This window comes from Ambystoma mexicanum, chromosome 7p (assembly GCF_040938575.1).
Source record: "Ambystoma mexicanum isolate Mex_15411 chromosome 7p, UKY_AmexF1_1, whole genome shotgun sequence".
Classification (NCBI taxonomy): Eukaryota; Metazoa; Chordata; class Amphibia; order Caudata; family Ambystomatidae; genus Ambystoma; species Ambystoma mexicanum.
This window is the reverse complement of record NC_090939.1, coordinates 961562475-961578150: the sequence shown is the minus strand read 5'-3', so window position 1 is coordinate 961578150 and position 15676 is coordinate 961562475. Positions and strand designations below refer to the sequence as shown.

The 15676-nt window shown below is 50.9% G+C and overlaps 1 protein-coding gene across 3 annotated transcripts in view; it reads right to left on the bottom strand.

Annotated features, from left to right (window-relative positions):
- Positions 1 to 15676, bottom strand: part of IL1RAPL1 (interleukin 1 receptor accessory protein like 1) — a 2334001-nt gene that overhangs the window by 826130 nt on the left and 1492195 nt on the right. The window lies entirely within an intron of this gene.

The window sequence follows — 15676 nt, the reverse complement described above, 5'->3', positions numbered from 1 at the left end:
CCTCTCGAAGGGTGATACCCCAGTCAACAAGTGTGGTGCGTCTCTGAAAGCCCTGAACATTTCCTGAATACTTCTCCGCCAATCAAGTCCATTGGCAAATGCCAATTGCATAGTTTCCTTGATAATGCCATTGGTACGCTTAACTAGCACATTGGCCTTAGGATTGTATAAGGCAGCGCAGTGATGTTGTATGCATTTGTTTTCCAAGAATTCCTGCATCTACCATGACACAATTGTCAGAAATCATAACCTTGGGATAACCTTCCGTAACGAACACCCTTTCCATAAAATCAATCACACATCTAGTAGATATGCTTTAAACAAACTCCATCTCAAACCACCTTGATGCACAATCGACCATTACAATACATAATCTGTTTTCCTGTGCCAACATGCTCATAGATCCCATGAATTCAATTGCCACTTTCAGCTATGCGTGTTCTGGCACATCCACATTCCCAATCTCCATCTTCTGTGTTTTAAGAGATTTATTGCTCGCCCCACATGGAAGGCAAGCACCCAGCTCCTCCTCCACCATGTCGTCTAAACCAGGCCAAGGCCACCAAAATTTCACCCTCAACCTACATTTAGTCAAGCTCCTACCCAGATGCACTCTATGCCCACACTTAACCAGTTCTCTCCGAAGCGCAATAGGGGGAACCAATCTCTCTCCTCTAGCCAGAGCCCACATGGAACTACTTAACTCGCCCCTGATCTAATAGAATGGTGAACTGACCTCCTCCCCATGACGCCAGCCACGCTCAGTCAGGTACATGGTCTCCTTCAATTCCCTCTCATTGTCAATTTCTTCCAACCAGGTCTCTTTAGAAAATGCACAGTACACTGTGTTGATCACCTGCGCATTCCATTCATTGCTTACCACCTCCTCTTTCATTTTCCTGAATAACTTCTCTTCCTTTTCACCCCACACAAATTCCGCCCTCACTTTCAACAAGTCTCTCAATATGTAACACTTGGAAGAAAAGTTCTTTACGAATTTGGCATAACATTCAATCAAACCTAGGAACAATTTCAACTCATCTTTATTAACAGGAGTTCTAATCTCTAAGATGTCATCGACCATCTCCAGACTAGTCACTACACCTCTTCGGGACAGGCTGTGACCCAGGAATGATACTTGATGTACCTTGAAGTGTCATGTATCCTTCTTCACGGTCATTTCTGCCACCTCAATCCTTCTGAGGACCTCACTCACTCTCGCATCATGTTCGAGCTCCTTTTTGCCTCCCACCATAATATTGTCTTAGAAACATCTTACACCAGGGATATCCCCTCAAAATATCTTCCATCATTTCCTGAAACACGGCAAATACTAATGCCAATCCAAAAGATAGTCTCTTAAACTGATAAACGCCCATGGGCATGATAAAGGCGCTGAGTGCCCTTGAGTAGAACACTTTGCCTCCTCCATAGTTGATAACATTTCATTAACTCTATGTAAAGGATATCTGTTAATAACTATATTGTGATTAAGGTCTCTTAAATATACACAAAGCCTAATCCTTCTGTCTGGTGCTGGGTCACCAAAATGGAATACAGCCACTTGCTACATTCAACTGGTACAATGATCCCTTGTTTGCACAGATCCTGAAATTCCAACCTCACTTTTTCCCTCACTCCAAATAGAAAATGTCTCACCTTATGTACACAAGGCCTGGCACCTTCCACCAACTGAATCTTGTGGCAGTATCCACACAGCAGTCTATCAATCCCTTTGCAGAACACACTGCTAAACGTTCTCCCCATCTCCTCCATGAATTTGTCTGACTTATCTTTGCCAAAAAGTTTTACTTGTATTTCGTTTTCAGGGTGTAGCTCCTAACACAGCTTTCCCTGGTGCTTCCACCCCAATAAACAAACCCCTTTTTTAGCTACGTATATCTTAGCGTGGATGAGTCTGTTCCCATATGCCACACTGCACCAAGCAAAACCTTGTATGTCAATTTTCCCGCCACCATACGCCTTGGGTCGGATGTCAGATATTTGTAATGTGTGACACTTGCACCCCAAATCTCTGCATATTTCTCCTCTGAAGTAATTGTGTACAATGACCCCAAGTCAGCCAATGCCTTCATCAGGCACCAAGCCACTACGATTTACGATTTACATCTCAGGTGGGGTGTATTGCCCCTCTTTGTCATCTCCCACTTCTCCCACAATGTGTACACTCTTGTTGGACCATTTACTCTTTCCCTTCAACACACACTTCACACCCGCCTCACCCTCTGATATGCTACTGTTAGATTTGCAAAACTGGTGAAATGCCCCGGTCTACCACACTTTCTACATTTCCCTTTCAATGTGGGGCACTCTTTAGGTTACAGAGCATGCTTTTCAAAGACACATCTGGGGCAATGTGCCTTTCGGCTACCCTGCTGGGTATTCTGACTGCCCCTTGTTCTATTTACTTTTTTTAATGCACACTCTTTCTCCTCCTCACTAACAGATTCATTTACTCCCTCACTGTCCTCACACTTTTTGCATTTACCTCCTTCAAACATTTGTGTGTATGTTCCATACCCTTCTCTATTTTTGAAGCCTCCCGTAATGGCGGGTTCTTCGCCTGCCATAACCGTTGTTGGATTTTGGGATTAGATGTGTGCACCATTAGTCGGAAACAGATGTATTCATCCTCCACTCCTGTGAATTCACACAAAGCCAATAACCATCTTAGGTCAGCCACAAATGCATCCACCGATTCACCAATTCCTTGGCTCCTCGACCTTTTTAATACAAAATATACCTGTTTACCTACTGAGTTTCCAATGTACTCATTGCTTCCCATGCAAACCGTTGCCATCCCCACTCGCACCACCCCCTTCCGCCACTTGAACATCTGGCAGTTTTTTTATTACTCTTCCACCTCCACCCCCACACAGCACATGAGAGTAGAGAAGTTCTAATCAGAAAATCTCTCGAACCCAGTTACTACGAAATCAAATTTAAAAAGATCTTTCCAATCCTCCTAAGGTACTGGTGGTTCCCCGGGGCGTAGCAAAACATTTTGGGGGTGGTTCTAGATTCTGCATGACGTTGGTACAGCAAATAACAAGAAATAATAATGCGCCCGCCCCCCGCACCTCTGTGAAAATAATATGCTATAAGATAAGGCAGTGCAAAGGTACACAGTTTCCTAGAAGACGATGTAATATAGGTCCTTTATGAATGCAAAGTCCCACCTGAGAGACACTTTCCACCAACCATTGGAAAAACAAGTTAATAGGACCTGTACTCCAAATTCCCATAAGATGAGGTGGTACTCAGCACACTTAATAACCTGATGTAGTGCCTTCTCAATGCCCCCACAAATGTTCTCTAAATTGTGTACACCCACAATAAACCCCAACCAGGTGTTGGCACTGACAGACAATTGAGAGAAAGAGAATGATAAAATGTGGAGAGCAAAATGAAATGTAGTGTACCAGTACTGCCAATAAATGACCACCAAAATTAATGAACTGAGAAACACTAACCACACTTTTGCATAACCTGACAACTTTTGAATGAACTAATTCCTGTCCAGATTGAAAATATGAATTATAACATTTTCAGAAAAAAAAACATTATGCCTCCTGAATGCAAATTCGTAGGTCCCCATAATACAGCCTAGTTACAAAAGCTTTAAAAGAGATGTTTTGTAATTCCAATATGTCACCTCACAACTAAGCACCACTGCTAGCTCCTGATACAGCCTGGAGGAGGGAAGAGCAGTCTTTGTTGCTGCCATGTGCCATTAGATAGGACTTGATTGGTGCTCTGCCCCCCTGTAAAACAACTGTGCAGCAATAAAATGTGCTGCAACTTCCTTCTTGCCTCCCTGACCTGGATTCCGGTGGGAGGCTGGAGGCACTGCACACAACACAGAATATGTTCCTAGACTCACTGACAAATGCCTGGCAGCAGAGGAGCCTCACCGCACGCTTCAACAGAGAGAGGCCCACTGCTACACACTTCGCCATTCGAGTCCCGACCTGGACCTCGAATGGAAGGCCCAACATGAGTCCCAACCTGGGAGGCCTGCCATCAATGATACCCAACACGCCACATGACGTGCCTCACCCGGCCTGCACAGCACGCTCTGTACGTGTGCCCCATGACACACAAAAGCTTTGGCTGCGCTCTGCCACTACCTGCTGCCGTTTCAGAAGGGATGGTTGCTGGGGACTGCTTGCCTGCCTCCGCCCGCCACCGAGAGCTTCCCCCACTGTACCCTGATATGGTCCCCGGAATGCACCGCACCCCTGGGTAGAAACTGCACCTCAACCCGGGGGCCTGGAGATTATCCCACTGCAACGTGCTCCCCTGGAAGGTAACGGGCACAGGGATAGGCGAGAGCCTACAACCCACCCACGACTCCCCCAAGTAGCTGGTATGGGGACTATGCCACAGCTGACAACCTCATGTAAGACCGGGTGACCCTGGAAAACGAGCATGGTGCTAGGACCCCAGCACCAATGAGGCCAGCCGCGTGACCGCCGCCGGCACCACAACAATGGCGACGAGAACAAAGAGCCCTGTGATGCCTCCGCCCCGTCCCTGCCCCTCCGTGGTGTTTGTCCCCCTCTTGGTGGAAGGGGAGAGGAAGGAGAAGGGAGGAGGAGCGGCAGGCCACCGCCGCGGAGTGTGGGTATGCCCTGCATGTCTTTGCCCCGGCCGCGGCCCTCTGTAAGGAGGATGCTCGTGCGGCCAGGATTGGAGCATCCCTGCAGCCCCCCACGCGGCAGTCCGCCGCAAGAGAAAGAACTGTGTGCCCCCAAGGGTGAGGTAACGAGCGGCCACTGCCGCGACGAAAGAAGGAACTCCTTCCGCTAGGGGTGAGGTATGCTGTTTCCCCTACGGCACCCCTGACGCAAAGTAAAGAATTGTGCTCCCCCTGTGAAGAACTGGAGCGGCTGCTGCCGAAAAGGGAGAGTGGAGCTGCCCCCCACAGAAAGGAAGGGACAGCCAGGGCAGATGAGGAGCCCTGCCTGCGATCCTCCCTGGCCGCGGCCCTCTGCAATGAGGGTGCTCGTGCGGCCAGGGAGGCAGCTGTTACATCCGCCCTGCGTCCCGCTACGTGGTGACGCAGGGCGTGCTAAATAAAAGCCCCGCCCCCGAGTTCGGGAGGTGAGTTCCGGGCAGACCATCGCTGAGAGTGTGGCGTATTTATTGGAGCTCCCGCTGGAGCTGCGACATAGGCCGAGCGGCATACCCATCATGAGCCAGCCCCCGCGCACGCATCACCGCGGGGCAGAGAACACAACGATGGCGACGAGGTGGAGCTCGTGTCTACATGCGCTCGGCAGATTATAAAACGCGGATGCCCCGCAGACATCGCACAACAATTTTTGGACACCCGGTGGGGGGGTAAACACGCACCTGACCCCCCGCCCTTATCTTCCTCTGTGCCATCTCCGGTGGTGTCATCTAGTCACCAGAAGCAATTTGCAACTCTCCAAACGGCCACAGTCACGACGAATGAGCACTTGATCACACTCTCACCTCTCCAGAGACTGGAAGCTGCAGCATAGTCGGTAAGGCCCAGAAAGACGGCACGCATTTTCATCTGAAGGACTCACACCAAGTCAGAAAGGGTACACGTCATCATGGCAGCCGGTACATCCACCCCTGGGCCCACCAGGCCATCAAGAATCGCAGCAAACTTGTCGATGGCATCACCACAACCTCGCACACAAGGAGCCTCATCAGCACTGGTTCAACCTTTTGACCCCTTCACGGACCCATCGTCAAATGGACCCAGATGGCAGTTATGGATCCAAAAATTCGAAATGGGGATGGAATGCAAAGATATAACGACGGCCAGAAAGATGAAGGCACACCTACTGCTCAGTGTGGGCGATGAGGTACTGCACATTTTTAACTCCCTAAACGTTGACGATGGCCAAGATGCATACCTGAGTGCACAAGATGCCTTAACGGCACACTTTCTCCCACAACTAAACCCAGACTATGACACATTCATCATTTGCACAACTATCCAGGCAGCAGACGAAACCCTGGATGCCTACCACACACGGTTGAGGAAGTTTCCCATGTCCTGTGAGTTTACAAATGTTGAGAAAGAGATCCGGAGGCAAATCATTAATGGCATCCATTCAGAAAAGCTAAGGCGGCTGGTACTCAGTGAGAAAGGTATCCCCCTACAACGGATCCTTGCATTGGGATGACAAAGGGAACTAACACACAACAGAGCTGCCAATATGGAGGCCACACCTCCATATTACACAAATTACAACCCGCTCTCAATACTGCCATGGTGGCCCAGATCAACAACAGACAATTCACAAGGGACGAAGTCAGCGGGCGTTATGCTCAGAACAGGTGGCAACCTCGCATTCCAGGGCCCACAGAATGCGGTTGGTGTGGCGGACCGCGACATGGCCGACGGAACTGTCCAGCACAAGGCACCACATGCGGAGCATGTGGCAGAAAGGACCACTATGCGAAAATATGCAGATCAGTGAGCATGACGACACAGCCCTCACAGAACCCTCAGGAGAAGAACACGACCAAGAAAAAGAAGCAGGCCAGCGCAAGGAGAGTCGTGGTTAACAACTCCTCAACGGAGGAAGAAGGGGATGATGTCTCGGCCATGAAACAGGATACCGGTAAGGAGAATGACAGAAAAGGGAGGAAGGTCTACCTGGTGTCTGCATTAAACCAGGGTCAAGAATCACAGAGAAAAGCTGTCCGAAGGCGCATGTGCATGGTCACCATCCAGGACCAGCACATTTTGATGACCATCGACACGGGTGCCTCGGTGAATATTATGCCCACAAGCGTATTCCACACCCTAAACCCACAACCAGATCTGAAAAGCACAGACACGCTGTTGTTTGCATACGGCAGCCGGAAGCCCCTACCGGTCGTTGGCAGATTCCGCACCACTCTGGGCCACGGCGAAAACAGGTTATGGTCGAAAGTCTATGTCGCAAAGGCAGGGATTGAAAGCCTTCTGAGTGGGGACGCAGCGGAGGACCTGGGCGTGGTCAAATTCATCTGCCATGTTGACAAAGCCACTGAGGTAGAACACATCTTAAGTCTATACCCCAAGCTGCAAGATGGAATAGGGTGCTTGAAAGTTAAAACCATCAGACTGCACATTGATGAATCAGTACAACCAAGAGCAGTGAGGCACAGGAGAACACCATTCCATATGAGGGAACAAGTGGAGAAAGAGCTTAAGGCACTGGAAGCAGCCGGCATCATAGAGGAGGTCACAGGACCCACACCGTGGGTCTCTCCCATGGTGGTGACAAGGAAGCCCAAACAACCCGGAAAAGTCCGGATTTGCATAGACATGCGTCTTCCAAACACCGCAATTAAAAGGGAACGACACATTACACCGACGATCGATGAAATTGTGGCTGACCTCACGGGGTTTTGTGTGTTCTCCAAAGTCGATCTGAAGGCGGGCTACCACCAGCTCAAGCTCCACAGAGACTCTCGCTACATTACAACATTCTCTACGCATCAAGGGCTGCGGAGATACAAACGCCTGAGTTTCGGGATCTCGTCAGCCGCTGAAGTTTTTCAACAAACTATTCAAGAGGTCATCAGGGGCATACCTGGGGTTCTGAATGTGAGCGACGACATCCTGATTCACGCTCCCGATAAGGAAGAACACATCAAGAGACTTCAAACCCTGCTGGGCAGGCTGGAAGATGCTGGACTCACCATACACAGGGAGAAATGTGAATTCCTCAAATCTGAAATCACTTTCTTTGGTTACAAGTTCAGCAGCGCAGGCATCTCGCCTGAACCACAGAAGGTCGCAGACATTCAGGCCGCAAGCCCACCAATGACTCCCACGGAAGTACGTAGTTTCTTGGGCATGGCCACCTACTGCGGCAGGTTCATCCGAAACCTGGCCACCCTGTCTGAGCCTTTACGCGAACTGACCAAAGTAAACACCAAATGGGACAGGGGGCAGAAGTGCCAGGAAGCTTTTGAAAACATCAAGGAATCCCTGTCTGTCGACACCAAGATGGCGTATTATAACACTGAGCTTCCCACAGAACTGTTCGTGGACGCGAGCCCTGTAGGGCTTGGAGCCATCCTAATGCAGGTAACGAAGGAAGGGGAGAAAAGGCCCATTGCATACGCCTCGAGAGCCCTCACGGCAACAGAACAGAGATACTCCCACATCGAAAAGGAAGCCATTGCCGTGCTGTGGGGGTGTCGGCATTTTCATCTATACCTTTATGGACGTCGATTCACGACGATCACTGACCACAAACCCCTACTACCTGTTTTCATGGGCACGTCATCACACCCGCCGGCAAGGATCACAAAATGGCTGCTCCACCTTCAGCAGTATAACTTTGAACTTGTCTACCAGCCAGGCAGTGGCAACCCCGTGGATTTTCTCTCGAGGCATCCTCGAGCAGCAACCCAACAAGAAATCCTAGTGGCTGAATAGACTGAGGAACATATATGCCAAGTGGTACGCGCCATGAGGCCAAAGGCCGTCAGCATTGAGGACATTGAGTCAGAAACTCACAGAGATCCTTGTTGTGATCTAGTGAAAGACGCCATCATTTCAGGGGATTGGAAAACATTTATGAGGCATACACATAACAGAACGGTGGAAGCAAAAGGTTTTCTGTCCGGCATGTTCACCGTCCGACAAGATCTGTCGATCACCGAAGGAGGACTGCTGTTAAGAGGAAATCGCATCGTAATACCACCGAATCTACAAGACAGGATAGTGGCCCTAGCACATGAGAGACACCAAGGGCTTGCAAGAACTAAAGCTTGAATCAGGCACAGGGTATGGTTCCCTCAGATCGATGATCGAGTTGAAACACTCATAAGCACGTGCCTGCCCTGCCAGATAACTGGGGCCCCACCGGAACCAGAACCAATTCTGTCGGCAGAACGTGGCCGCGCCCGATGGGAGGCTATCAGCATTGACTTCTGTACGCTACGGGAAGGCCTCTACCTCTTGGTGGCTATTGACGACCACTCCCGCTATCCAGAAGTCGAAATAGTCGAATCCACAGCAGCAGAAGTGGTTATCCCGGCCATTGAGAAAATGGTTGCAACCATGGTCTACCAACCTCTATCAAAAGTGACAATGGGCCCCCGTTTACAGGAGAGGACTTCAAACAGTATCTGCATGACCTCAATATAAAGTACCACCATATCATGCCGAGGTGGCCCCAGGCAAATGGGGATGTCGAACGATTTATGAGGACCATAAACAAAGTATTACAGGGGGACCAAGTCGTCATGCTACGCAACCCCACCAAGTCGAAGCTGGACACCAGATATGAAGAGCTTCCGTGGACTGTCACTGACAGGCAAGGAACCATGGTGACTGTGACGAGAGGACGTCGACAAGTGACGAGGAATGCGTCATGGTTTAAGGCGGTACCACGCAATCTGTGGACTGATGGTGAGTGCCACCAGGAAAACGAAGAAGCTCAGCCTGGCGAAGAAGAGCCCATGTTCATCCCGTATGAGGCAGGAGCGGGTGAACGAACTTGCGAGCCGGTGATGGCGCCGGGCCTGGAGGACCCGGACAGTGAAGCTGAGCCAACCCAGGAGCTTGTGGGGGTTAGTCCCCGAGCAAGGCGGTACGGTTTGAGAACTGCTACGAAACCGCCCGCCAGGCTAAATGACTATGTGTGGTAGTTAGCACGCATGAACCACGAACTATAATGGGCTGGTTTGGTTTGTGTGCCCGATGTTTGGACAGTGTTTGAAGTCAGTTGACCGTGTTTATGTTAATGTTCTTTTGTATGAAATAAAGGAGGAATGTTACATCCGCCCTGCGTCCCGCTACGCGGTGACGCAGGGCGCGCTAAATAAAAGCCCCGCCCCCGAGTTCGGGAGGTGAGTTCCAGGCAGACCATCGCTGAGAGTGTGGCGTATTTATTGGAGCTCCCGCTGGAGCTGCGACATAGGCCGCGCAGCCTACCCGTCATGAGCCTGCCCCCGCGCACGCATCACTGCGGGGCTGGGAACACAACAGCAGCCAGCCTGCAACCCCCCGCGGCATCATCCGCGGTGGGGGGGAGGAAACAGTGCGACCGCAGCCACGAAGAGGAAGCCAGCCTGCAACCCCCCGCGGCATAATTCGCCGTGGGGTGGGGCAGGGGGAAATGGTGCGGCCGCAGCTACGAAGGGGGAGCCAGCATGCGGCCAGCAGATGACATCATGCTCCGGTCCGGAGGGTATGAGAGGTGCCCCCACCCGTGGGCAACAGCAGAATGGTGTCTGTGCTGCCAGAGCCCCACAGTGATCCTGGGTCTGGCGGTGAGATGAAAGGGAGTGCTCCGGCAGGAGCAGAAAGAAAAAAAAGCATGCTCCCTGCTGGAGTGGATTCAAATAGTGAGGATGGCCCTCTAAAGATCCTGGGCCCGGCGGTGAAGAAAGAAAATATGCATGCTCCATGCCGGAGCTGGAATAAAGGTGCTCATGCCCTAGTCCAGTTCGTTTGTGTAGCTCCAGTTCAGAGCAAGGAGAAGAAGGAGGCAGCATCCCCGACAACCCCAAGCTGCCAAAGACCCCGCAAGTGGCAGCATTTTGCAGACTATAAAAGATGCAGCTGCTTCCGTTGGGTTCATGGCCCGGCCCCCACCCCGCAGTGCAAACATGCACTTTGCCGCCTTAAAATAGCCCCTGGAAGACCTGGGCAAACGGCTGACGCAGTGGATCACACATGCCATTGGCAAAGCATGCCACACGGTCCTGGGCCATTCCATCCAAAATGCTGGCCAACACTGCAGGGCCGTCCCAGGCGGGGGCAGGTAACTGCTGTCCCATGGCAGCAGGGTCAGGAGAGGGGCAGCAGCCCTCCCCCAGGGTCAGCTCCCCTCTCCGCTCCGCAGATAAGGATGCCAGCGCGATCTGGCGCTTCAAAGGGCTAGGAAGGGTGAGGTAATAAAAATACCTCACCCGTCAGTGGGAATATATGGGTGCATGCACCCAGGAGAGCTAGGACACCCAGGCAGGGAGAGTACAAAGAAGTGCCCCCCCCCCGTGGGGCTGGGGGCGCAATCAGTCAGCTGCACGGCTGGCCTGGGAAGGCTGGTGCACAGCCCCCACACATACTACAAAGACCCAGGGGCTGCCCTGGGTCTTATATAAGGAGCTGTTTTCAGCGACAAAAATCATAAGCTGTTTGTGGACCCTGCACGGGGACCCAAGCACTTAAGGGAAGTTCGCTGTGTACTCAGCGTCTTCCTGCTCTTTTTCCTTTTCCACAAAAACCCTCCCACCCTAAAAAAAGGGGAGAAGAACAACGGAAGGAAATTCAGGACACTGAACGGTGGCCACAACAAGTCGGGGGACAAGAAAGGCGGCAAGGGCCAGAGGGGGTAACCTCAGGACCCGGTGCCCAAAAGTACTATATTACGATATGTGATTATTGTTTATGTTTTCCATAACCATATCTGTATCAATAAAAACCTACAGCCTTTTTATTGCCAACACTTGACCAAATTGTTGTGGTGTAATATGTCAGGGGGGGTACGGGGCAAAGGCTGTAAGCCATGACGCACACGCCCCACAACAACAAATGTAAGTCTTGCTGCATATGGGTTCAACAGTTATCCGGTGGCAGAATTGTAAAAGGGAAGGTCTCTGCGCACCGAAGCAGCACCAACAAGAGACACACTGGTTCCAAGGTGACCAAACCACCCTGATGATCCTCGGGATGCCAAGCCAGGAGCATGTGAGTCCCCTGCACCCTGTGCACTGCAAATAGCATGAGCATCACCGTGCCAGGAACGCTGCATGCGCAAGACTAGACAACGTTGAGGTCCCTCATACACTGAAAAGTGGGCGCTCTGCACTGCCAGGTAACCCGAGTGCGCCCCCTGCTGCAGTGGAGAGACCTAGGCAGCAAGCAAACTCCAACACTATGCCACCATAGTCAACCTGCTTGCTGTGTAAGTGGCCCCAACACCGAGCCACTGCAGTCACCCAGCTTGCCCTATGAGTGGCCTAAACACCATGCGAGCCACTACAGTCACCCTGCCTGCCCCACAGGTGGCCTCGACACGAGCCACAAAGGTTCCTGGACTGCATGCCACTGGTGCCGCCCTGCATGCCATGCCGTCGAAGGACCAGACCAACGTGGACTTGGGGGAGGTACCGGTCAGCCCCCCTGAGTTCAGCCAGCAACTTGTGTCCGACCAAACCATGCAGCCCTGCCACCCGACACCAAGAAGTAGTGCAACGGGCAGGGTATGGGTTACAGCTCATCATGAGTGTTTGTGCGCCCCCCAGCACCCCTGGAGGAAAGAGACACTCCTGACTGGGGGAACATCGCGAATAGTGGGGTGAGTGATGTCCTGTCACCTTGTGCCCGATCTATAGCATCGTGCCCTATCAACAGCACATGGGGCAGCCTGGACGCCCTGCAACCTACGTACGCTGCCCTGCTCTGAACATCAGGGGACTATGACGATGTGGCCCCTGGTACCCGTCAGGTACGGCTTTGCCGGCTGTGAACTGTACCATCAATGGACCTGGACCCGGGAAGTGACTCCTGAACGGACACTGATGGAAAACGAACTGGTCTCCTGCATTCCTGTGTTAGGGAGAATTCTCTCTTTAGGCTGAATTTCCTAACCTAGTGAGTCCCCCAGCAGCTTTGCTGGATTTCTGGAGTTTGTTTTTTTTCTCCTGCCAAGAGTGAGACTCTTTTTCTCCCACTCTTGGACATGATTTATGGTGTTCCTTTGACTGTTAATGTGTTTTATGGGCTATGGGGTCCTTTACTCCATAGGGTCTCATGTGTTTTTACTATGTGTATTACACAGCACCCTCCGTGCAGTGACACAGGGGTGTCATAGTGACACCCCACCATAGACTCCATACCCTGGGACTGACTACTGTCTCCCAGGGCATGTAAAGTCACCATTGGCTTTACTAGTCTGAAATTATTAACAGAAACCGGTACAAACCATCATATTGTGGATGTACTGGTCAGGGCAATTCGATTGCCCCGGGGTCTGTTAGTCGAGGGGGCACGTCTCCGTCCCCCCTGATCGAGTTTTTGCTGGTGGCAGTGGATACTACTTTTTATATTCGACCGCGAATATATCCCTATGGGATTTTCCCATTGTTCGAGGCTACCAACTTTAATTATTTAATTCTCATAGCCTCGAACATACCGCCGGTTTATTTATTTAATATTAATTCGGCGGTTGGTATTTTTTGCCAGGACTCGATGCTAAAATGGCGTTTGTGTTCTCTTCTGTGACTCCAACCCAAGTCGAGCCCTTTGTTCCACTTTTTGGCGGGCTTCTCCACAGAAGCCTCCAAAAGTGGTGCCACTCTGTCTGGGTACCACAGAGGGTGTGGGAGGGGGTTTAGGCACCCTGGACTGAGTTACCTTGGTAACTCAAGTCGCACTCTTGTGTGATTGGCCCAAGTGGTGTGCCGGCCGGCTCACCACTTAGCATGTTTGATTGACAGCTAGGCTGAGTGAATGGGGGTGTGCTGCATAAAAGCAGGACTTTGGGGACTGGAACTTCAGAAGTCGCCACAGGACCTGAGAATCCGACGAGGGAGAAGCTGAGCCGACCTACCACGACGACACCACCGGTGGAGCCCTGCGGAACCGACTCACCACTTCCCGACGACAGAGAAGATCTCCCGACTGGAGAGGCTTCTTGCCCTGACTGGTGGGCACAACCAGTTTACCTTATTTTCCTCGCATCCCAGGACGGCTTGTGGTCGAATTGCCGTGCCAAGCACCCCAGCAACCGGATAGCCACTTACCACTGGACCGCGAATAAAAGGACCACTCCTTTTACCTGAGAACTCTGCGGCTGGTTTCTTCCCTGGCAGTGCAACGGACTCCTGTCTTCCTCCCCGACGAGATCCTCTCTTACCCCGGATGAAGCTCCAACTTGCATCCGCTGCCAGGAACAACTGCCCCCGCTGGAGTATTCTCACCACTTTAAGGTAACGTGTCCGCCAGGCCTCCCTTTCTAAAGATTGCTACAAGGTAATAATAATCCCTTAACCTTCTGGACTGGGCTGGCTGCCTTGATCATCTAACGGGTCCCTTTCTTTGGTCCAACCCTTTCTGAAACTTTTCAAGACTTTTGTGCACTGCAACCGTGTGACCTTGGACACATTTCGTTCTGATCCTCTTAAAGTGGATCCGGCCTTCTGAACTCTAACTTCACGGTTTTACTTTGCCTTCCTCTCTTGTTGTGTTCTTGTGAAAGTGTTGGGATCTGTTTCAAATTATACTCTGCTTTTCTCTCCCTTTTTAAAACGAATTATTAGAGTGGCATCTGCGTTAAGCGCTCATCGCTGTCTGAAAATAAGTGGGGCTTTACTTAAGAATTGTCTAATATTCTTTTAAGGGAGTGTATATCTTTAAGTAACCGTGTTTTTGAACTGCTTAACATTAGTGCCTGTGTGTTTTACTAGATGTGGTTTTAAATAAATAATTATACCTCTTTTACACCAAGCCCTGGTCAGTGTTTACTTGTTCTACTATGTTCTTTTGACCTATTGTGAATACTCTGTATACTGCCTAACTCTTCTTGAGGGAAGTCTGACTGCTCAGCCACAGCTACCAAGTGAATCTGTGTGGTACAGACTGCTACCAAGTGGGTTTACTGCCAAACACCTGTAGTCTTAAATCTTTTGCAGTGGTCCCAGAGGGAACTGCACAGGTTTCTGTCTAACATCCTGCAATTGCTTAAAGAGGACTCAGTAAACTTGTTTGTTTTGATGCGGTGAACCTGCATAGTAGCTACATGCTTAAAGTGGTCTCAGTAAAGAATGATAATGTGAAGCTGTGATCCCGCAGTTGCTAGGCGTGTATATAGAGCCAGCCACCAAACATGGCGTCTTTTTCGGTGGGTGTAGTTCCGAACCCCAGGTTAATAAAGGGTTTTGTAAACTGTGGTAGAACTGCCTAGATTCCACCGGCAGTTCACCGACCACGACTGTCACCCGCTGAGTATGTTTAGAATGGGTTAGTATGTGTTATGTCTGTAACTACCTGATTTAGCTATGTATGTGTCCATGGCATATCCTACTATCTGTCTACCCCGCAATTTCTAAAGTGAAAAGTACTTTGTCATTCTGTAACAGTATGTACGTCTCAGCAACGTTTGTTTTGTTCCTTATGAAAAAGGAGGAGTGTTATGTATAACCCTCCCATGTGTATTGCCCCTTTAAGGGGATGGGTCCCTCCCACGTGTATTGCCCATTTAAGATGGGCCATGACTTTGTCATGGGCCAAGCTAATAAAAGGAGCCCCTGCAGGCACGTGCAGCAGAGCGGCTGCAGACTCCAACCATGGAACATCTGTGTTCGTCTCTCATCGTGGGCCTGCAGTCCTACACCGTGTGATCATGGTCCTGCGGCCACCAGACCAGCCTGGTGCCCTAGGTCCAGCCCAGGCACCCACCATCCTGGATGCTCCAGGCATCCATGGTGCTCAGGCACCCAGACTGTGCCCCACAGCCTCTCGGGGCCCTGCCCTGCAACCTCAAGTAAGACCGGGTAACCCCGGCAAACTAGCATGGTGCTGGGCCCCCAAGCACCAATGAGGCCGGCCGTGTGACTGCCACCGGCCCCACAACAGTCACCACTAATATATGTGGTAATGAATCAGCAACGACCACATTCAAGGTAAGATAAGAATTTATTCATATAAAAGATCCCATGC